Source organism: Ceratotherium simum, unplaced genomic scaffold (genome assembly GCF_057802395.1).
Source record: "Ceratotherium simum simum isolate JZ-2026a unplaced genomic scaffold, ASM5780239v1 HiC_scaffold_43, whole genome shotgun sequence".
Classification (NCBI taxonomy): domain Eukaryota; kingdom Metazoa; phylum Chordata; class Mammalia; order Perissodactyla; family Rhinocerotidae; genus Ceratotherium; species Ceratotherium simum.
This window is the reverse complement of record NW_028261259.1, coordinates 1,322,827-1,346,448: the sequence shown is the minus strand read 5'-3', so window position 1 is coordinate 1,346,448 and position 23,622 is coordinate 1,322,827. Positions and strand designations below refer to the sequence as shown.

The 23,622-nt window shown below is 41.4% G+C and overlaps 1 protein-coding gene and 1 long non-coding RNA gene across 2 annotated transcripts in view; one reads left to right on the top strand and one right to left on the bottom strand.

Annotated features, from left to right (window-relative positions):
- Positions 1-23,622, top strand: part of LOC147911341 (ral guanine nucleotide dissociation stimulator-like) — a 235,968-nt gene that overhangs the window by 193,118 nt on the left and 19,228 nt on the right. The window lies entirely within an intron of this gene.
- On the bottom strand, positions 12,794-18,658 carry LOC147911343 (uncharacterized). Its single transcript, XR_015551163.1, has 3 exons — positions 18,163-18,658; positions 17,306-17,464; positions 12,794-14,883 (listed from the first exon to the last, which is right to left on the bottom strand). It is a non-coding gene; the product is annotated as an uncharacterized LOC147911343 (long non-coding RNA).

Sequence of the window (23,622 nt, the reverse complement as noted above, 5' to 3'; positions counted from 1 at the left end):
GATGTACAACTATGACATACAACTATCTACTGGGGCTTTGGGGGAAAGAAAAAGAGGAGGATTGGCAATAGATGTTAGCTCAGAGCCAGTCTTCCTCAGCAAAAAGAGGAGGATTAGCACGGATGTTAGCTCAGGGCTGATCTTCCTCACAAAATATAAATAAATAAAATGATGCAGAGGCAAAAGATCCATTTACAGGGTGCGATGGGTCAATGGATGCTGATGTAAAACAACACAAGGCTTCCACACATGTGGTATCAGAGTCCACATCGCAACTCCCCTTGAAGAAGCTACCACCGTGGCACAGTGTCAAAGAACTGCCACACTTCTCTGGAGAGGCTGTGAAAAGCCCTCCCTTTTCTAACTACGTATCTGACAACACTGGATCTGCTTTGTATACTGCAACCAAAACATCATATCAACACGGATTCAACCCGGGTGTAGCTAGCTGCCTTCCCTTAGGCCACACGTTAGATTTTCAAAAATGTAAAGAGTAACACCAACTCTTGTCAGTAAAAATTGTTTGGCTTGAAAATTATATATTTTTTTTATTAAATGTTATTTATGTTAACATTTGATCAGTTTATTATTGTATATTTTTTAATTTTTTTATTGCGGTAACACTGGTTTATAACATTATATAAATTTCAGATGTACATCATATTTTGATTTCTGCATAGACTACATCATGTTCTCCACCCAAAGACTAATTACCATCCATCACCATACACACGTGCCCTGTCACCCGTTTCACACTCCTCCCTCTCCTCTTCCCCATTTTTACTGAATTAATAAAAATATTTTAAAATCTCTTCAGTTTTAATTTCTAATAGGGTTAATATCAATAGACGTAACTGACTTTATCAACTCATTTCATTTTCCTGCGACAGAGTAATTTATTGATATCTTTTTTTTTCTCAACTTTTAAAACGTACACCTTGAAAAGACCACAAAAATAAAAAATAAAAAGAAATATAGGCCTAGCCCTGGAGTTAATATTTTCAACCTCAGGATAAATTTTATTTTGTATTTAAATTAAACATACAAACTTAATATCAAATGATGTATCTTGAACCAAATTTCTGTATAAGTGAATTTCATTGGGCTCCTAATATGGTGATCTGCTATTTTGCAACTTGACCACCACACGTGAGCAGGACGGTCCCAGGCCTGTCAAGGCCGGGTCAAAGCAGATGTCACTGCTGTATACTTTCACACCCAGGACGGGCATGGCTAATCAATGATGATTTTCCCCCAAATGAATTTCCATTCCCTGGAAGATTTGCTTTGTTTTTCTTTAGTTGCAATATTTTGTCACAACAACTGTTCTCATCCTGAGGAAATTATTCAAATTCTGTGTTCCATTTCAATTTTTAATAAAGTAAACTGAACAAAAGTTGACCACTGAAGAAACAAAACACATAGTTGTAAGATTAATAGATTCTTCTCATTCCTACTTCCCTCTCCTGGGACCCAAAATCAATCCCTGAACCCCAAAAGACAGACAAATCAACAAATAGTGTCTTTTTCTCTTAAGCTTCTCTCGCTCTTTCCCTCTGTCCCTCTCTCTCAGTCTCTCTCTCTCTCTCTCCACCCTCCTCTGTCTCTCTCTCTCTATTTCTCTCTCTCTGTCTATGACTCTGTCTCTCTCTCTTTCCCTCCACCCCCACCCGTCTCCTCTCATTGTAAGAGAGTGTATTTATCTTCAACCAAAATTCCCAGACAACTTTACTCGGTTCTAAGAAATCCAGATATGGAAAACTTTCTCTTCCTTACAGATGTAGAAAAGCAAATTTTATGAGATTTTCGGCTCCTTGGTACACCATTTCAAATTCTGGGCTTTTGTTTATGGAAATTATAGGAAATATTTTCCCACATGTTGTAAATTATCATCAAAGATCTCAGTCAAATTTTATTTTTATCTTCATAATCAAACTAGAAAATAAAAGGAAACCCAAAACCCCCTGTGAATCATAAAGCATTGCAGGTAAAATATTCCTTGGGGGCCTGGCCCATGCACCATCTAACCATGTTGGAAAAACCAGGTCTGTCTTCTAGTCTACGTTTTACTCTCCATAATTTCCTGTCATGAAACTAACACAGCCCTTTCAATCCCCTTGGCGAAAAAATGTGTTTTTCCTGGGTAAGGGTCTGATTTAGAATGGCTGTAGGAAAGTCACCTTTGTCATAGCCTTTCCTGGTCGGTAAGATTCTCGGTTAGTTCTCTAGCTGCCCCCAATTTTACATATGACAGAAACGTCAGCTCTTGACAGTATTTGCAATGGCCATTTTGTAAACCTCTACCGATAGTCAATTAAACAGCACAATTACTCTTTGCAGGCAGGCGTTTACGTCCTGAGGATGCTTTCTGTATGTTGCTTTGTTCTTTGATAGATTGTTGATTAGGTTTTAGTACATATGTTGTGATTAGTAAGAATGTAACAATATCGTAAACAAAGAAATTGGCATTTATTACAAATTCAGATCCCCAATGTGGGGTCCCTTCAGAGTAGAGAAATCCCTGTGTCGGCAGTATGGACCCAGCCTTCCTTTTAAAACGAGGGGCTCTTCTTCTGAAGAGTGTTTCCTGCTGTTTACCCACCCACAGATCTGCCTAGAATATTGACAACCTAGTGCTTCCCGACCAGTGCCAGAAGTGGTCCAATAAATTACAGCTCCTTTAATGAACCAGTTTCCCCCAAATGAAGGCCAGATGTTTTACAGGTGACTTGAGAGAATGCCACAATTCCCCGATTCCCATAAATAATAGGAAAACTGTCAAGAAGAATAAGCAAAGATAGATCATTTTAAAGTCCCTCAAAATTTTTGCTTTTTTAACTCTTCATCATCTAAAAAGCCTTATTTTCTTTGTATTGAAATAAAAGAAATGGTGGTAATGGATGACAATTTTTGGTAACTTTTTTTGTAGTGGAATAAATATGGCTTTAATCTTGGCATTAAGAATATACTAAGACCCCTTGTGGAGCACTGCTGTGGGGGAGACAGAATGTATTGGGAGGAACATGGGGATCTCTTGGTGCAGTGACCACCCAATTGGGTAAGCCCGCAATCTCTGTTTCCTGGACTCCCCGACTGGGTCTGTTTCTCTGCAGAACCTGGACCAATACACAACCCTAGCCCCAGAAGCCATTGATCTGCTCTCTCTACACACTTGATTTTTCTCTAAATTTCCTGTAAATGATATCCTATGATCTGTAGTCTTTTGTGTCTGCCTTCTTGTTTCTGAATAGTGTTTTTGTGATTCATCCAGGTTGTTGAATACATCAGTAGTTTGTTCTTTCTTAATTGGTGAATAAAATCCCACAGCATGGCTACACCACCATAATTTGTTTATTCATTTATCTCTTGATGGACATTTAAGTTGTTTCTATTTTGGGCTATCATGACAAATGGAGCTGTGAACATTCAGGTGCAAGTCTTTGTGTGGACATATGCTTTTTTTTATCTGGGGATATCTTCATAAGATCGAGTTGCTGGATCATATAGTAAATAGATGCTTATCTTTTTAAGAAACTGCCAAACTCTTTTCCAAAATGGCTGTACCATTTTACATCCCCACCAACAATGTATGAAGGTCCTAGTTTCTTCGCCAACACTTGGTAATGTTACACTTTTGGGTTACAGCCGTTCCAGGAGTGTGTGGTGGTATCTCATGTGGTTGGTGTTTGTTTTCAACGGATAGATTTGCTAGGTATAGAGTTCTTGGCTTACAGATTTTTTTCTTTCAGCACTTATGCTGTCATTTCATTATCTTCTGGCTTCATAGTATTGGTCAAAAAGTCTCCTGACATTCTTTCATTTGTCTCCATATGTGATGGGCTACTTGTAAGATATTCTCTTTATCACCGGATTTCAGCAATTTGTTTGTTAATATGCCTTAGTAGACATTCTTTGTGTGTCTGTGTATTTGTCTATGTATTGTTTCTTCTGCTTAGGATTTATTGAGTTTCCTGGATCTGCTGATTTAGAGTTTTCATCAAATTTAGAAATGTATTTGACCACTATTTTCTCAAATATTCTTGTCTCACTCTTTCGGAAATTCCAACTATAAGTGTCTTATACCCCTTGATATTATTCTACAGGTTGCTGAGACTATGAATTTTTTCCCAGCTATTTTTCTCTGTTGCATCATTTGAGATATATTCTACTGCTATTTCTGTAAATTCACTAATCTGTTTTAGGAAAGCATATGGTCAAACTCATTTGTATAGGGTTGGAGAATAGATAAAATTTTGCAGCTAAGTTCAGGACACTATAATAGTATTTAACTACAAAAGGTGTAGCAAAACATGCTCTTGGGCTGGCTGCCTGTTTTTTTTTTAATAAAAATTTATTGGAACACAGCCACACTCACTCATTTACGTGTTGTCTATGAATTCTTGTGAGCTACAGTGACAGAGCTGAGGAGCTGCAACAGAGGCCACGTGTCCTGCAAAACCTAAAAAAATTGTCAACTGACTCTTTACAGAAAAAGTTGTAAGAACCATGATCCGGGGAATTCTGAAGGGGACATGCTGCAGTAGACAGGGATATGATACTTAGGGCTTTGTCTGCTTTTTATTACACATAACACCATTCTTTCCCATTTTAATGTAAAATTTATCTTAAAACAGCTTGATGATATTTAATATGATATTTATTGGAATACATAAACTCCCATGTGATTTGTTTCCTTCACTGAATTGCAGTCATGAACAGTCATTGCCTAGTTTGACTCTGGTTCTCTGCTCCTCTATGAAAGAGACAGGCTTAAGTGTCCTTGTGAATTGCAGCTTTTAAGTGTTAAAAAGCCTCAAAATATACAGACAATGCCCCACGTGTTTGAAGTTCAAGTGGCAATTTAGCCTCTTGGCTAAGACTGTCACCTTTGCAGGTTTACAGCTGCTGCAGAGTTCACATGCCTGGTAGGAGCTCTCGCTGAGCTGTGGTTGCCTCTACATGTGGCAGCCAGAGGCACAGCCCTCTTGAAGGGAAAGAGTGGAGCCTGGATTCTAGGACTGGCATTTGCCTCGCTTGAGCCATTCTTAGAATGGGAAGCATTTAAACGTCTGCGTGAAACTTATCAGAAAGAGGTTATTACGTTGGGGACTGCCATTGAGCTCTCTGAAAGTTCCCTGGCAAACTCTTTGCATAACAGGAAATCTGTTTTCTGCTATGATTTCAAATTGGAGGTGTGAGTGAGGAGTAGGAGACAAACGAATTCCATAGCACAGAAGCCTATTAAAACAACTGTTATTTCTCAACTAGAAGAAACACTTCCTTCATGCACATGCATGCATACAAATGAATAACTAAAACTGACATGTTGCCCATTGTCTTTAGTATATTCTCTGGGAATCCAATCTGTTTTCTGTCGCTTTTCTAACACATAAAATGTCAGAACAGTGTTAAGCTTTATTAATGATGATGATAATAGCTAGCAACTTTTTCTATCTCTTGAAGTAATTTACATGTGTCATAGGAGTTAATCTTCACTGCTTTCCTGGGAGGTACGTGCTATCATTATTCCTATTTACAGACATGGAAATCAAAGCTTGGAGATGTTAAATGGATCCAGTTTATGATTGCATGTGCAGTATACCATTCTGTTGAATGAATATACAACCGTTTTCCTATGTCTGTGCACATATATTGAGAGTGGTAGGAGAGAATGTGTAGAAAAGATGATTTCTATGGAATTCCATAAATTATATCAAATAGATGACTTTATTGATAATGCTGTTTCTCAAATATTTCATTTTTTCTTCTACAGCTTAATTTTTCAAAAAAATCTATCCTAAAAGGCAAAAATGTCATGATCACACTGTACATCCTTGGATTATGTCCATTGTGCCCTTAGTCACAACACATGCATTTGTTTATTTAAACTTCCTGGGCTTCCCGTTCAGGGAATAGAGGTATGACAGGTGCTGCAGGAGAATCCACCTGATTTCCTTTGCAGAGAAAGTAAGCATCGCTTCTCTCCCTTTACATGAGAAGAGTAGCTGTTCCGTTGACTTGACTGCCGTTTTGTGTAGTCTTGACCCAGACCATGTCCGGCCAGCGATGGTTGTCAGTATCCACACACTGAGAAACGGCCTCCCTGGCCTAGTGTGTTGACAGCCACATCAGCCTGCCCTCAGCCTGGAACCCAATTTCCGCAGGCTGGGCAAGGCTTTCAGGCTGTATATGATGGGGTGCTGAGACGTGGGCTTCTCTATCCCCTGAAAAGGCCTCTGGAATCTTACCAACTTCTGGGAAAATGATCCCATTTTTTTCAGATACGTAAGGATGCAATTTCATGCATGACAGTTCAATAAAGCATATTTAATATATTCATTTCTTCAAATTTAAACCAGATACCTGGCTTGAGTGAAATTTCCAATTTAGTTTCTATCCCTCCAAGCCTCTGACATTTGTAACTGTTCACATGTTAACCCAAACCACTCACTCACTCACCTTAGTAAAAGCATATTTTGGGATTTTATGTGCTGGGATTGGACATCAAAGAATTGCTTTTATTATAGAGCTTTTACTAGCCAAGTCTGAATTCAGAACAGACCTTGCTCAGCAGCAAATGGATCTGGTGAGTAGTTATGCTTAGTAATAAAACAGGTGAGCTGTGATCCATCAGATTCTAAATTGAAATCTTCCCCCCACTTGGATCTTCTAGGAAGAATCCCTGAACATTTTGTAAAAGAAATTTATCTTTCCTTCCCTCAGATTACTTTCACTTTGATTTTCTCTCTCAGAAGTGACCTTTCTGTAATCACACCAGCGTCAGAACTGCCCAATGAGAGTACCTAGAAGGTCTCAGATTTACAGTCTGTGAGCTGCACTGGAGGACTGTAGCTTTGGATCAGACAGAAACATATCAAATTCAAAGAACATTAAGTGGAAAAATAGAACAAAGTCCCTCTTGAACTGTGAAGAAGAAAGTATCCTTTTTCTGCCCCATCCCACTCCCAGACCCTGCCCACTCTAAGGTGACCACCGGCTTTGTCCTGGCGACATCATCTTAAGAAGTGAGCAACTGGCATTGCTCACCTCCACCTGGGATGGAGCATCACTGAGACCCAAGGAGTGAGGTGGAAGATTACCCACAGAAATACAACCTTCAGCTTCATCCTTATTTTTCCAGTTCAGATCCCTAAAAACATCTCTGGAAATTAAAAAACTTGATTCCTCTGCTTAGATGGAGAAGGATTGCATATTCTTTCTCCTTCATCTCTTGGGACAGTCTCACAGCTGATGTCATTCTACAGTTGATAACACTCCCCACTCCTCGCCTTAGAAACAGTAACATTGAGGACATTGATTCTGATTCATCTCCTGTCCATAGGAAGGTAAATTCTAAGAGGAACAGCTACATTCTTCCTCTAGGACAAAATGAAATATCTGTAAACCAAAGCCAAAGCTTTGAGGTTGTTTTTCCTGAAAATTCCAATAGGGCATTCAGTTTTAAATATTCCTCATAACTGAATAAGAAAGATTGTCCACATGTTCACACGGTTCTACAAATGTCTGTTATTAATCATCATCCTTCAACCGCCATCCCTTGCTAAGCAGCACTGTATGAACGTAAAGTGTGCTCCTGGCTCTCCAAAGGCAACAATGCTTCCAAAGAACTATTTGGGACAATCACTTTTTGTTCTTTTTTTCATATTGTTGTTTATAGTTAACTACGAAACAGACTCAGTAAAATGAATTTAAACCTGTGCATAAAGGTAAAGGGATTGAGGTGGGAAGAAGAGAAGATTAGAGTTGGAATTAGCTTGGTGTTGTTTTTGACGATGGGAATGTTTTTGATAAAGACGTGTTAAGAAGTAATTTTTCTATCCTCAAAGATTTAGAAAAAGAGGAAATTGACTTAAATCAAAACAAAAAGTAAAAGATCTCAGTTTCATGTAAGGGAAAACAACTGGAAAACAGAAACAAAAGTTGGCCCTTGAGGGTGCATTCACACCATGATGTGAGGGGCCTGTGGCCTCAGAGCCTGCTCTGTGGGGCCTTGGAGGCATCTCAAGAGAACAGAGGATGGACAGCACATGCTGGTGGCCCAGGAAGCCTCAGATGCTCAGTGTTAACATATACAATTTGTCTGAAGTGATGTCAACGTGTTGGAGCAACAGGCTCCTTGGGTGAATCTTGGTAAGGGGCAAAGCAAGATCATGTCACCTCGAGAATGGGAGGAACCTGGGGCCCCTCATCCACTGTACTACCCCCTACATCTGCCAGGTGGAGGGGGAGGCAAGGGAAGCCTTTACTCCAAAGACTTTCCAAAAAGTGAAATGTAGGCATTGCGTGTGTGCTGTTCAGTCACTCACTTGCCCAATTCCATAGAGGAGACCCAATTCTTGTATCTAATAAGATTTTTCAGGAAATGAACATTACATTTGTCACACTTGAACATGTTGGCTCAGGATAACAGAAGAATCTGGGCACATTTACATGGCGGAGGCTCACTCCTATGTGGGAGCAGAAGCCCAAAGAATTGTGGAAACTTTATCTTATATCTGGCTTGTCTCAAGTTCTGTGTCAAAAAATGGAAACCTCGAAAGATCTTAGTGAAACTTCATTCTTATAAGCATTAATTTGAGATATCCACTCAAAACCCAGAACTTTCTTAGGATACATTATTTATCCCATTTTATGTACTTTGAAGAGGCAAACTGTACAGCGTCTGAGATGCATGAATGCTTGAAAATCATATAGTTTAATGTTTCCAAATGTTGCCCAGCTATCTAAACACCTGGGGGCATTTGTTATAAATGAAGAATCCCTAGGCCTATTCAGAAGTCCTGAATCAGGTAGGTTTAACAATTATCCAAGGTAATTGGTAATTATACCAAGATCACTCATGTTTAGGCAGAACTGGTGTGGTTCCACTGAGATCTGTGATGTAATCTCCTCCCTGTCCTCGCACCCAAATTGGCCAGCTCCCTGTCCGGTCAGTCGCCACGCTCTCTGTATCAGTGAAAGCACGCATATTTCTGGGCTCTATTCCCTCCAGAATTTCCAGTTCTGCCCTTGAAACAAAGGATATTTTCATTGAACCACTATGTTAATCAAGAGACAGGTACCTCTCACAAAAGATGTTTTCCTAAACAAGCAGTTCTTCAATCCAGTGTTGGGTTAATGGGTAACGGCCATGGAGACCCCAGTCCTTTTACCCTTAAAAAGATATTTCTACATGAGAATCAAAGGTAACCTGTTGCATGAATTCCTTTGAACAATATGAAACCTAAATTTTTATTTTGAAAATTAAAAACCAGCCGTTGAAACATTCAAATAAAAAAGTAAATTCCGTGCTGTAAAAGACAGCTGTTTCTGAACAGGTCTGAAGACTGACGGCTGCAGGCAACTGCACCAGGTGTCGGTACATGGGGAATCCTGGGGAATCGATGAGGTTAGGAGCTCCCTGTCCACAGAAACAGCCTGTCCTGACCGGGCACCTGGAACAGACCAAGGGCGCTTTATTCTTGAATCTTCTTCCAGGGAAAATGTGCTGAGTTCACTCCATTGATCTACAAAGGCACGTGAGGTCGTTTGTCAAATGTGAATCTCATATTTACAGAAGTCTAGAGAAATCGTTTCTTACCCAGTGTTTACTTCTGTTTGTCAGATTAAATAAAGTATAAGAAACAATAATCATCGTCACCGCCCCTCATTTCCATCTTTTGTTTCCAGACGTTTGTTCTTTGTCTTCTGAAAAAGTCTGTCTTTAAGAGTTTAGAGTTGGAAGGACACTTGAGGTAGTGATCTCTGAAACTTTCTTGATTAAGGCACCAGAAACAAAGTTCCCACACTCTTTACGGGACACCACTGGCTTTCAAGCTCTCTGCTGCACCCTGAGTAACCGAACAGAGTCTGGGACCTTCCAGGGAGAAAAGAGGAAGCTGAGAGCATGGTTTCTTCTACCACACCCCCACATATCAGATTTACATATTGAATTTCCTGCAAAATTGCATTTTAAAAATTAATTCCACTGGAGGGAGCCCACCATCCTGCACAACCCACCTTCTCAAATCCAAACTCTTGACATCCTAAATTTTAATCTCCTATGTAAATGCTAGGTCCCCATGGTTAGGACCCCCAATCACAGTGCAGTGTAAAGGGATCTTACCGTAGCGATTATTTATCAGTGCACGCATCTGTACTGAATCATCACGGACTCCTCGGTGTGAATTGAGATACTCTATGGTATGCAATGGCAGGTGTGCTTTTCACAATTGGGACTCTCCCTAAGGTGGTCTCTCGTCTCCTGAAAGAACGAATCTAAAAGGTCTGCAGGTATCGTATCTGAGGAAGGAGGGGGAATGGGCCACCAGGCGTGATGTCTGCAGTAACATCTGTGTCGGATGCTCTGACCGGTCAGTCAACAGCGTTCCCTGCAAGGCCCTGCTGGCGGCATCATGCAGCACACTACAGCTGCAGATGCATTTTCTCTCCAGATCGACTATCAACTGGCAGACGCTGAATAGACCAGTTTTATCATTTCCCAGAGAAAGGCTCCTAAGTGGCTTCAATGATTCAGTCTGCCCTTTGTACCTCCTGCATGTGAAGGCAGACAATGTCCTGCTGGCTCAGATATAAATTTGTCCTCAGCTCTAAGGTGACATAAGTTTCTGAAAACTGAAACTGCAAAGATGTCCTTTGTCATCTGAGACCCTGTCTTCTTTCCGCCTGGAGTGCTAGCTGTGAGAGACGTGGGTCTGCCTCGGGTCTGCTTCCTGAGACTAAGCGTGTCTCACCCTCACATGCTTCTTTCCTGGCTCCACGTGGCCTGTGCTTTCTGCTGCTGGACTCATAAGATCATCAAGCTCTGCTTGATTTCACCTTTGTCTTTTAAAAGCATTTAAAAACAAAAAGGAAACAAGGCTCTTGTTTCTAGACTTGGTCTGGGCTGAGTTGAACGTCCTCTGAGGCAATGCTGACCACTTGAACAGCAGGCAGGGGACTCTCCCCTGGAGAAAACAGGGCAGCGCGTCACTGCTCTGCTGAAGGATGAGGGTCCGTGAGTTTCTTAAATACATCCGCCTTGTCCATGGGCCACCTCATTTAGACCTCACTCATCAAACCCCGAAAGCCCTTCAAACCCTGAGTTCTCACCTCTTGCATAGCTCTCTTGACAACATAAACAGAGGCTGAGGTGTCCGAGGCCTCAACAGTCATGACCTAGATTCTGCACATGCATGTCAGAAAAGCAAGATGGTGTCCCGGCAGACGAGATCCTAAAGGGGAGAGTTATCAGGGCTATGCTCCCTGCAATTTGTAGGATATCAAAAGCAATTGGAATAATGTTTCCTTTTCTAGTTCCACGCCTTATAAAATATCTTTAAGAAGTCCTGGATGCCATAGGCCATCAGTCCCACGATGCTCAGTCTCCCATAGTTTACCATCTCAGATGTTAGGATGATTTGGCAAACCCGGCATCCTATGGTGCTTGTCCAGGGACAGTTGTGAGAGGTGTCACCTCCGCTGCATGGAGAAAATTGGGGGTCATCTCTGCAGGTGTGGCTGACCAAGGGCGACCCCTGGGTGTTTCAAGCAACAAACATGGAAAGGCCCATCTGAGGAAGGCACGTGGTCCCCCACCATTGCTTAAATGTACTCCATTCATCTCTGGGAGCTCAAGGAAGCCACAGCATCAAAACTTGCCGAGCGGTGTCAGCGGCTGGGAGAACACCGTGGCCGTGATTAGAGTCTCTTCTACAAAATGCTTTCTTAGGCACTGTAGCCACAGTGGGCAGCCATGGTTAAGTGGAAAACGTGGGCATTTGTGGCTCAGTCAAGTATGGTTGGAACAACTGTGCTCTGAATGTGAATATGTTTTATGATGCCTTCACCAGCTCACTTACACTGTCCTCTTCATGCTTTCCAAATAACGATGTATCATACTAGTCTTTGTCTAAATATATGGATTTACGTGGGTATAAGTAGAGATATTTCAATAAACACTTTGAGGAACACTTTCAATATGTATAAAACATCTAAGTCATAAAAGGGTATTTTTTTAGTTTAATCGGCAGTGCATTTTCATAAATAATGGTGAGTCTTTGAACTGATGGCAAGTCAGTGAAACAGAGAGTCATTGAAATCCAGCACTGAAATGGGACCATCTAGTGCAACGGACACCCAGTCTCAGTCACTGGATGTCAGGCTTCGAGGCCCCACGTGGTGCGTCAGGTCCTGCGTCCCAGTTAGCATCTCTCACGGCAGCCTGGAACGACCCACAATCCAAATGAAACTCCCCGTTTGCTGGCACACCTTTGAGCCGGGTGTCATAAGCACCTCCTTCAATGAGACTGCCTCCTTCAACCCTCTTCTGTATAAAATCTCATGATCTCAGGAAGGTTTAAGCACGCCAAGCCTCATTTTCCCACCTATAAATTCACATAGCCATGCTGTCTTCACACTGTGCTTCTGTGGTGGTGTTGACACAAACTCAGGCCGACATGCAGCAGGGGCCTTGCGGTCTCCCATCTTGCCATCTACACACCAGGCTTCCCCAAGTCTCCTTGGATGGTTCCAGGCTCCCAGAGGCACCGACATGGCACATGGATTTGTGTATTGTTGTTGTTATTTTAATCAAAGTCCAGTCCACCAGAAAGTTGTAGATATTTCTACAGGAATGTCTGGAGTCTGGTTAATTCAGAGGTTCAAGGATTCTGTTTAGCGTTGTTTAATGCTGGTAAAATAAGTAAATATGCACCCAGCACTGACACGCTTTTCTGCAGATGAGTGTCAGCAGCTCAGGGGTCGGATGTGGTCACCTGCGAACGCTCGCCCAGCGTGTCCAACGTTCATCCAACCTTCTCCCTTGATTGGGAGGAAACCCATCCCGTGCTTTCTCAATCCTTCAGACCTTCTCTACAATATGCATCTACGTCCTCTGTCCCAGCACCTCGCGGGTGGAAAGCACATGCTTCTTACAACAGCCGCCTAACTGAGCTCCCTGCTCTCAGCACTGGCTCCATCAATCTCTCCTTGATCCTTCTGACAAACTGGTTTTCTGACCGCCCAGCTAAGGGCTTTCCTGGGGCTCCCCCGACCCTTGAGGATAACCACACAAACAGGGGGCTCGCTTTCCTCACCGCTTTCCTCACTCGCTTTCCTTCACGCCCTGCTGTCCTGCTGTCTCCCCTCCCCCAGGACACCCCCACTTCTTCACATTCCCCTATCTCCACCCTCTTCTGTCTTCTCCTAAATTCTTCTCATCTCCCGGTCCTTGTGTGGGTGAGGCTGGCTCTGTGGGCTCCTCCTGCTACCTCCCGGCCTGCAGGGGAGGCCTGCCCTCCCCCCGCCTGGGCCTGCTGCCCGTGCCTCCCGGCAGGTCTGTCTCCCCTGCCAGCCCCTGTGAGGACCTGCGCCTGCGTCAGTTCAGTGTTTTCATCCAGATGCCACACAGCACCCGGCATGTTGTGCGTGCTCCAGAAACACATATTCACTCCCCAAAACCGATGAGTTTGCACACTAACGCCCAGCCCCTGCAAGGACAGGCCTTAGCTTCTCCCTGTGCACGTCCTTCCAGGAGGAAGTCTCCTCTCCTCTTCTCTGGGGCCACCTGTTCGCTGAGCCTTGGAGTCCTGACTGCCACATCAGTGCTCACCCCTCTCTTCCTCCTGCCGCCTCCTGTCACACAGCCGGCACACATCTGGTGGGGCCTGGACGTGACCTGGAAGCCTTTCTTCCCGTACATTAGGGCGGCAGTCACTAAGGCCTCGCCGTGCATCCCTTATTCCATCCTGCCCTGGACCTCTGCGCTCACCATTCCGTGGAGAGTGAGATCTCCGAGGAAGCCCCTAACGTTCTGACCCTATCAGGCCTCTGGGAAACGTGTGGCCCCACAGGGACCCTCCTTGCTTGGCTTCATGGTTCACCGCCCTTTCCTGACTCTGCTCTCCCCTCTCCAGCTCTCTCTTCTCATCTCTGAAACCGGCCCTCCTCTTGATGAGAATTGAGCACCTTCCAGCACTCTCAGGCCGGCCGACTTCTCCTCAGAACACCTGACAGGCCCAACCCCCTCACCCTGCCTGTGTCGGTGGCGACAGTGTCGCGCCCACTCTGGCTGTGCCATGATCATGGACTCTGTTCTTAGGCTGTGTGTGTGTGAGACACGCCTTGGCGCATGTGTGTTGAGCACCATCACTGAACTTGTGTCATGTCTAAAATCAAGCTCCCCGTGCGTCTTCCCAGCCCTCAGAGAAGCCCAGCACGCATCTGTCCTCACCGTCCATGGAACACTCTTCTTCCTGGCTGGAAACCACCGCACATCTTCACCTCTCCTCCTCAGGATCTCTGCCTAATTGGTCCCATAAACCTTCCAGTTTGTTCTTGGAAATGACTCTGGGTCTGCTTCTTTCACCTCCAGTGGCCTTTCCACCACTGTGACACCACGACCTTGGTTCAGACTCAACATTCTCACCACCCGTGCCGCACGCTCTGACAGGTGACTTCCTGTCAGCGGTGTTCTCGTCCTGCGACTTCCCGTGGATGGACGTGGATTTCTATGCACTGCAGTCGGCAGAGTCTTCTGACCGAACACAGTCTGCCACCTGCCCGGGTCACAAGCTCTCGGTGTCAGTCACCACGCGCTCCTCCATGCCTGCCTCCACGGGGCCTCCCCTCTGAACTGCTCCTCCTTCTGTAATCCTGCAATGACTGACTGTCGGATACTCCATGTGAATACACGGGGACGTCACTGGTGTTTCTTTCAACACCCAGCACGAGAGGCTCAATCCTCGATGAATGAAATGTTCCCCACTCCTGTGTCATGGACCCTTAGAGTCTAACATACTCCAGAGGAAGAGTGTGCTCTCAGTCCTCCCCAACACTCTAGTCCTTGTGACATCATGGGAACAGCAGGGTTAAAATGTTTTCCTGGAAAGAAAAGAGCCATATGTAAATAGTTCTTGCCTAAAAGCAGATCATTCTCCTTGAATGATCACGTTCAACAAATCGGGCAGTAGGAGGCCCTATCGTGTCTTGCAAAAAACATTAAAACATTGTTTTACGGCAGTGAATAAGAATTCATTTAACTGGTTCTTGAGATTTCAAATAAAGGTCTAATTAACATCGAGAATTTCATTTTACTTTACACTAAAATGAGCAATCATTGGTTTTTAGGGTTTTTTTTTGAATTTGACACAGATTTACTCTCACCATGTCTGAGTATATTGAAGAGGTGTTGGGGAGAAAGAGTAAGGATAATGGGCACATGCCTGATCTTTATTCCACTGAACAGGCATCCCCAGGCATCAGCTGCTTGTGGGGCAGCAGGGGGTGTGTTAAATCTGAGGCTGCATGTGTCTGTTCACAGGGCCCTCGCTGCACTGGGATGAAGTACATGAAACGGACTCTAGGAGAAGAGGAAACGTCTTGGACTTTTATAAACCTTAGAACACGTCTGTTTTGCTCCAAGGCATCTGAACATCTGGGCAGCCGTTTCTCAATGGATTAGTCTGGACAATGTCTTTCAAACACCCTGAGTGGCAGAGTTCTGCCTGAGGGGCAGACGGCAGCTGAAGGGCAGGTGCTCCACACACCCGTCACTCGAGCTATGGGTATGTGAGAAAATGCATCCCCTTTCATGTGTGGATAAATAGTTCCATTCCTTTGACTTCTTTTGTACTCTCTGAGGCCTACGGCATTGTGATAGCGTGAACATTCAACTCTCGCTGACCAAGTCTCAAGATGATGTGCTCATTCCTGATCGTCATTTTGCCAAGCTCCGCTGTGTTGCTAATGATCTCAGAGAGTTTTCAGAAGATGAACTGCATTTTCCTTCAGTGTGAGATTATGCAGTATAAATACAAAGACACAGACCATGCAGCATCAGAGTCTGCAAAAGTGCATGTGAAATGTGCTGGTTGAGATATTGAAAGTGCAGCTGAGAAACAGGAAAAGACACAGCTGTGGAGTGTGGGTGTCCATGCGGGTCAAGTACGTGAGTAAGAGAGTTGAGGTGGAAGACAACAGGGACTGATGTGGAATTAGTCACTATGGAAACTCATGACCTGTCTTAGGCAGCCTCCACTTGCTTCCAGCCAGTTGGTCATTGTCACTATGGGACAAGAGTGTAAAATCTTCTGATTTCTAATAGGAGCATGAAATGTGTATTTTACATAAAAGACCTGATTTCTAAAACCTTATTTAGACAAAACAACCTATGATTCACCAAAGATGACCCCCAGTGTGCCAGTTTGCAATTTGTTGTCTAGAGCACTTGTTTTTAAACATTTTTCAAAGGCAGAGTCTACTTTCCAAATGGAGTCATGGGTGAAACTCTAAAATAAAAACTGACAGAAATACTTTTCCATTGCTATAAAATTATTTTGTTTGTTTAACTTTCTCATATTTATTTACTATAATTTAGAAAATGGTGGCACTGTTTTGATAGACATTTAAAAGTTGAAATCCTGGAGAATAGATTGCTGTGGCTGTTTTACATAGCCTCAGGATCCAAGTTATTGCTATACTTTGTTTTGGTGACACTATAACAAAAAAGTTCTGATTTACACAGAATCAGAAATATAGTTGCAAATAGTGATTTTTAAAGCATGCCTTACAATCCTGGGATACGTCCAAATTAAACTAGATCTTGGGCTTTAAAGAGGGGTCATAGGAAATCCTCACTTCCAAGATAAATTGCATAGCAAAACATATCCACTTCTTCTCTCCTTACCACAAAAATAAAAGTCAGCCAAGTAGAACCCAAAACTCACCATAAGCACCAAAACTATCTATAGCCCAACCCTGTCATGACTCATGGTTTATGCAGAAAGAACATGCATCTAGCTAACACAACTCTCTCTGGAAGTGAATGAGTCACCGTTACTGGGTATTCCCACTGAGCTACCTTCCTGGAGAAGATGAGCACAGACCTGGGTTCTTAGTAAATGAAGCTGCAGAGATCTGATCTTCATAGTGAATGACATATTCACAGATATACAGGGATGAAAGGAAATTTTCATTTAGGTTGTGAACAAAACTGAGGTCATTTGCTCAGAAGCAAAATAACGTGCTAGCATATCACGAGGACCTGGTTTTTTAAAAAAAAGGAAAAGAAAATGAAGATTTGGGGAGAGGGCGTTTCTGGATACTCAACAGTGATTCCACTAAGCCTCACTACTTCTCAGCTGGAGACGACTATCAGTTACCGACTGCAATGGGAGTGTGAAGAGCGTATTGTTTGAGGGAGTTTGGCTCGTGATAGTCATGAAGAAGTGTCAAAAATCTCTATGCTTTTAGGTATTTGGCCCATGACACAGATTTGAAATTAAAAAAAATAAAATAGGCTAACCATTTTCATTTGTAGTCCCATGTCGCTGTTTAAAGAAATGGCTACATGCTCTTCTTTAATCCAACAGAATGAGACCCATCAACAGTCCATTATTCCAGAGGAAAACCAAAGAATAAACTACCATCCATGTCGATATGGATCCAGTCTTGGGATATGACCCTGAAGAAGACAGTCAAGATTGGGTTGGATTTTAGCCATGCCCTGTGGAAAGTGTGGGGAGTGGTTGAGAGCATTATGAGTGACCCATCCAAAGGGAGGAAAGTAGGTGCTCCACAGGGGCATGGTTTTTTAATTTGCATTTGGGTCCCACAGCCAGCAGGATGGCTTTCCTGCTGGGTGGACTCCTAGCTCTTCTCACCTATTGGGAGGACACCTGGGAAGAGTCAGCGGTAGAGCTGACATTGGCTGGTGATGGTCAATTGCCTCCTTGACGACCAGATGCTAGAATCAGTCAAGCGTTTTTTGAGACCCCTTTTTCAAATCATGATAGACACTGCTTTGTTCTGGGCAGGGGCAAATATTGCCAGTCAGATTGAAGTCGTTTTATGTTTATTTCAACTGCAAAGTGTATAGTTGGGGAAAGCTGACAAAGACGCCCCTGCACACCCACCAACGTCAATACTTGATATGATACAATGTTTGAAAGAAAGAAGAAACTCGTCCTCTTAGGGTCTCCTGGTGAGGCTTCCTCGGAGGCAACAGTAAATTGATGGAGATGTTCTAGCCCTGCCCCTTCTGCTGTCTCCACCCAAATTCTCAAGGCTCCTCCTGCACAGCGCAGGCCCCTAACAAAGAAATGAGGCTGGGATTCCCGGGACTCTCGTGGTCAAGGCCGATGGCAATGTGGGACTGCTCACCCGAGACATCCACTCACTCCATCCCTGTCAGTCTGGGTACCAGGTTTGCCTGTTGGTAAGAGCAGATCCTGGAAGCTGCTGGTCTCACTTCCTCTCTTGTCCCAACAGCCATACCTGACACATGGTTACAATGGCGAGAGAGAGCGAGAGAGAGGTGGTAAACCTAATCGTTATTCTGCGGGCTACGGATCCAGCAAACGTCTGGTGAAACGAGAAGAATTGAGGGACAAATAACAGTTTGTGACATAATGGTATCTTTTATTTGAATTCATATTGTAGTTTTTTATTTCCGTAAATATAGAAGTTTCTTCCTAAACTCTTCTTTCTTTTCTGTTTTTTCCCTGTAACGTTATTCGTCATTTAATCAGTAAACAACATAAACTTCTACATTCTTTACAGGGAAGAGATTATCTGGGTCACGACTTTGCAATGAGCCTGGCTTCCACTTTATTCCCTAGTTCTAGTATCTGAAATCTTCCATCTCTGTGACCACATTTTCTATTTTTGCGTCTCCTGCCTCGGTAACCTATTTAATCTCTGGTGCCCTGAGAAGATGGTCAGCTGTGCTCTCATCAGCACAGAGGTTCCTTTTGTTAACATGTTGTTAAACTTACTACTTCTGTTTGCCAGCATGTTATAGCCTCATAAGGATGTTTCCACCATAGTCCTTATGCCTTTCTACTCTTCCTCTTTTCCTTTCTTTCTCTTTCTGTCTCTTCGTTCAACATTTTTCTCCTTTCTTTTCTGCATTTTCTCTCTACTCTTTCTCATACTCTCTTAAAGCTCTCTTCTACATTCTCTTCCTCAATTCATTCCATTTTTTTCTCCTTCCCTGTAATTTTAAGACAACATTGTAGTTCAAGTGCGAAGAACTTCATTTAGGGGCCAGTCCCCTGGCTTAGCGGTTAAATTTCCGCGCTCCACTACTGGCCGCCTGGGTTCGGATCCTAGGCGTGCACCAACGCACCGCTTGTCCAGCCATGGTGAGGCAGCATCCCACATACAGCAACTAGAGGGATATGCAACTATGACGTATAACTATCTACCGGGGCTTTGGGGAGAAAAGGGGGGGGGAAAGGAGGAGGATTGGCAATAGATGTTATCTCAGGGCCAGTCTTCCTCAGCAAAAAGAGGAGGATTGGCGTGGATGTTAGCTCAGGGCTGATCTTCCTCACACACACACACACAAAAGAACTTCATTTATAACAGCCTGCCTGACGTCTCCCAGGAACTCTCACATCATCTATCAATCAACTGCCTGTGGATACAGATGTTCAGGCAACCAACTTCCCCTCTCCAATCTTTGACCCTTCCTTCTTCATGTTGGGCCCTCGGAGATCACAGCAGCTGTTATTAATGCCTCAGGCAAGAATATTTCCATTATGATCAGTCTAGCAACTCTACTCACAAAGGGACATTTAAGGAAATTGTTAGACATAGCATGACCTACCTAGAAAACCTCTGTGTCACTTCATATCACTGTTGAATCAGTGACAAGGTCATGCGTTCAGAGTTTCCAGTTTCCATCTTGAATTCTTTTTCAATTAGAGGAACAAAACTAGCCCATTGCTATTTTCCTAGCCTCCCATATATACTACATACTTCCTCAAACATTACTGATAATAGTTGTGAAATCATATTTTAATTTCAATAAGTATTCTCAAACATGATTAGTGGCTCTGCAGATTTAACTCTCTTTAAACAACTATTTATGGCATATCTCTCCATTTATTTAGGTCTGTTTCAATTTCTCTCAACAAAGATTTTTAGTGTTCAGTTTAGAAAACTGCATATTTTTTTGCTAGATTTTTACTAGGTACTTGAAATATATAGTGCCATGGTAATGTTTTGTTACAGTATATAGAAATGTGATTAATTTTTGCATATTGGCCTTGTATTCTGCAACTTTGCTAAGTTCACTTACTAGTTCAATGTTTCTGTAGGATCCCGTGGGTTTAGGATGTATACCACACCATTAAATGTGATATTTTCTGTACAATTTTTTCTAAATGCACTTTTTGAGATAGAGGAAATTCACTTCTATTTCTTGTTTGCTGAGGATCTTTACTATGAATGCACATTAAATTTTGTCAAATGCTTTGTCTTCATCTATTAAGATGATCATATGATGTTTTTCCTCAATTATGGGAAAATGTGGCAATTAACATTGCTTGGTTTCCAAATTTTAAACCAACTTAGCCATGTTGTTAATATATTGTTGAATTTGATTTGATAACTTGGTTAAGAATTTTTGCATCTATGTTCGTGAAGAATATTGGTCTTTTTTCTTTAGCTATCTTTCTTAGCTTTTGATATCAGGGATATGCTGGCTTCATAAAACAAATTGCATCCTGTCCTCTTCTCCTCTATTTTTCAAAAGAGTTTATGTTAAAATGGTGTTATTTCCCTCGTATATGTTTGATAGATTTCACTTAGTGAAGTTATCCAAACCTGGAGTTATATTCATGGAAAGGTTTTTGATTAAACATACAATATCTTTAGTAGATATGGCCTAATTAAATTGTATGCTTTTATGTCAATCTTGAAAACGCAGGTCTTTCAAGAAATGTATTCCTTTCCCTTAAGTTGTCAAATTTATGCTAACAAGTTCTTCACAATATCCCATTATTAACCTTTTATTTTCTGTAGTAATGCCTCCTCTTCTGTTACTGATATTAGTAGTTTGCAATTTCTCTTTTGTCTTGGCCAGTTTTACTAGGAGTTTATTAATTTTTCATACTTTTTGATTTTCCTATTATTTATACATTTTCTATTTTATTGAGTTATTCTCTTTATTTTATAATTTGCTTTCTTTTAAATATTCTGAATTTAATTTGTTTCCTAGCTTCTTAAGTTGAAGCAAAAATCAATGATATTACAACTTTCTTTTTCCCTAATATAATTATTTAAACCTATAAATTTCCCTCTATGTACTGCATTTGGTACATCCCACAAATTTCAATATCTTATGTTTTCATTACATATTAATTAAAAATATATTCTAATATCTATTTTATTTTCTTCCTTGCCCATTTTTATTCTGAATAATTTTGTTTAATTTCTAAATATTTGAGAAATTTTGAGATATCTTATTTTTATTATTTCCTAATTTAATTCTGTTGTAGACAATTTTTTTTCTTAATTGTTTCAGTCTTTCAAATTTACTGAGATTTATTTTATGGTTAAAAATATAATTTATCCTTGTAAATTTTCATGTGCACCTGGAAGAAATATATTTTCTGCATTCGAGTCTAGTGTTCTAGAAATATAAGTAGTTTAAGTTGGTTCATGCTGTTGTTCCAACCTTTTATATATTTTCTAATATTTGAATTTATTTAAAATAGTGTTCATTTCCTGATATAAATTGGACTTAAGTCTCATACTATGTAATTTTCTTTATTTTTTCAGTAAATTATTGTTATGTATGATAAAAAAAATAGAAGCATACTATAAGTTGAACAGATGCCTTCTCTATATTATTTATCATTTATTACCACAATAGTAATATTTAAAGGACTTCACTTCTGCAAATGTCATATTTCTTATCTGCATCATCATTTTCACATTTTCTACTTGATCAGTGCATAAACACGCTTTACTGTCCCCCATTTTAAAGAAAGCAAACAAACAAACAAAAAAACTTCCCAACCCTTGTCCCCTCCAACAAGAACCCGAATTTTCTTCTCTCCTTCTCAGCACTCTTCCTTCAAGGAAAGGACTAAACTTGCCATGTCCCATTCTCATCTTCCATTCTCCTTTCAATTCATTCCAATTTTACTTTCTTTCCAATAACCCACTAAAGAGCCATTATGAAGGCCATGTGTTTTTTTTCATCTTTTTAATACAACTTTTAATAATCTGATTGATTGTGAAATGCAGTGTTCAATTCTACAAATAGTAGAAGAAATAGCAAGATACATGAGACTGTTATACATAAAAAGTTTTCTTACAAAACATATGCAAACAGCTTTGAAAAAAAGACTGAAGGCATCATCCTTGATAATTTTCTTCTATATTAAAAAAATCTCATAACTAATGTTATTTTTAATTTTTCTTTTAAAAAATTAGATTTAGGTACAATTTGCTGATGTCTTTTCTATATACTTCTTTTACATGAACTTTTACTAGTATTTGATAATTTTGACCACTTGAAACATCTCTTCCTCTATGTTTTCAATATGCCACACTCTCCTAGTTTTTAACCTTCTCTTCTTAACTTCTAAATTTTTAGAATATAAAGTCTTGTCCCAGTTCCTTTTCGTTTTTACTAATTGATCCCAACTATTTCCATGGCTCTATATATCATCTCTATGCTTATAATTTTGGATTTGTATCTCCAGCCTGGCCTTTTCTCCTGAGCTTTAAAATGGAGTATCCAACTGCCTATTCCAAGAGTCCGTGTGTATCATAAGGGACAGCTCAACTTTAGCTAGGCCCAAACCAAAAATGTGATTCAACCTTTCTTAACACCTCATTCTTAAATCTACTCACTGTTCTTTCAAGCTTTCCTCACCTCAGTTACTTGGGACAAAAATTTGGAGCTCAATTTATTCCTTTTTTTCCTCATTTTCCTGCCGTCTGGTAGCCATACTGTCTTTCAAAATTACCAGTCTGATCATGTTACTCTCTGCTGAAAATTTTTTAGTGATTTCCCATTTCATGTGAGGTATAAACCATGTGTACCCTGGTCTCTAATGCTCTATGTGACGTGCTCTCTTTCCGCTCAGATTTCAGCCCCTCCTCTCTTCCTCTTTATTCTCCAGGCTCCAGATGCACAGCCGTTCTTTATGTCCCCCAAATACTCTAAATGCAATCTCATCTCAGCACATTTGCAGGAGTTAATCTCTCTTCTTGGGATGATCTGCCTTCAGATCTTCTTAGAGCTGCCTCTTCATTGTTCGATTGTTTACACCAAAGTTACCTTCTCAGAGTCCCAGACTCACCCCCATACCCCACCCTGGCTCTCTTCCACATCCCCTTTATTTATTTCCTTCATGGTACCTGAGTACCTGGCTTTACTGTCCATCTTCTTCCACTACAGTAAGTTGTTTCCTACTGATCACTCAGTTTAGATGTGTCTCTGACACTTAGAAAATTCTCAGATGATATTTTATCAATAGAACTTCCGCCTTCACAAAATGGAGAGAAATGAGCATGGCTTTTAGGGTTAGATAGTCTACCCGGAGCTTGACCTTAACTTACTGTGACCTGAGTGAGTGACAGAACCTCTAAGGCTAAGATTCCTCGTCTAATATAAGAATAATAGCATCTACTCAATATGGTCATTCTGAGGTTTAATGAAATAAAATGTGTGTTTCACTAGCAGGTAGTAATTATCCAAAAAAGTTAGCCAGAGAAACTATTTTTGTTGTTCTTAGTAGTATTTACACCACTAGGTTCAATATGGACTTTACTCTTTGTTTTATAAATTTATTTGACTAACACATAAGAGAGTATCTA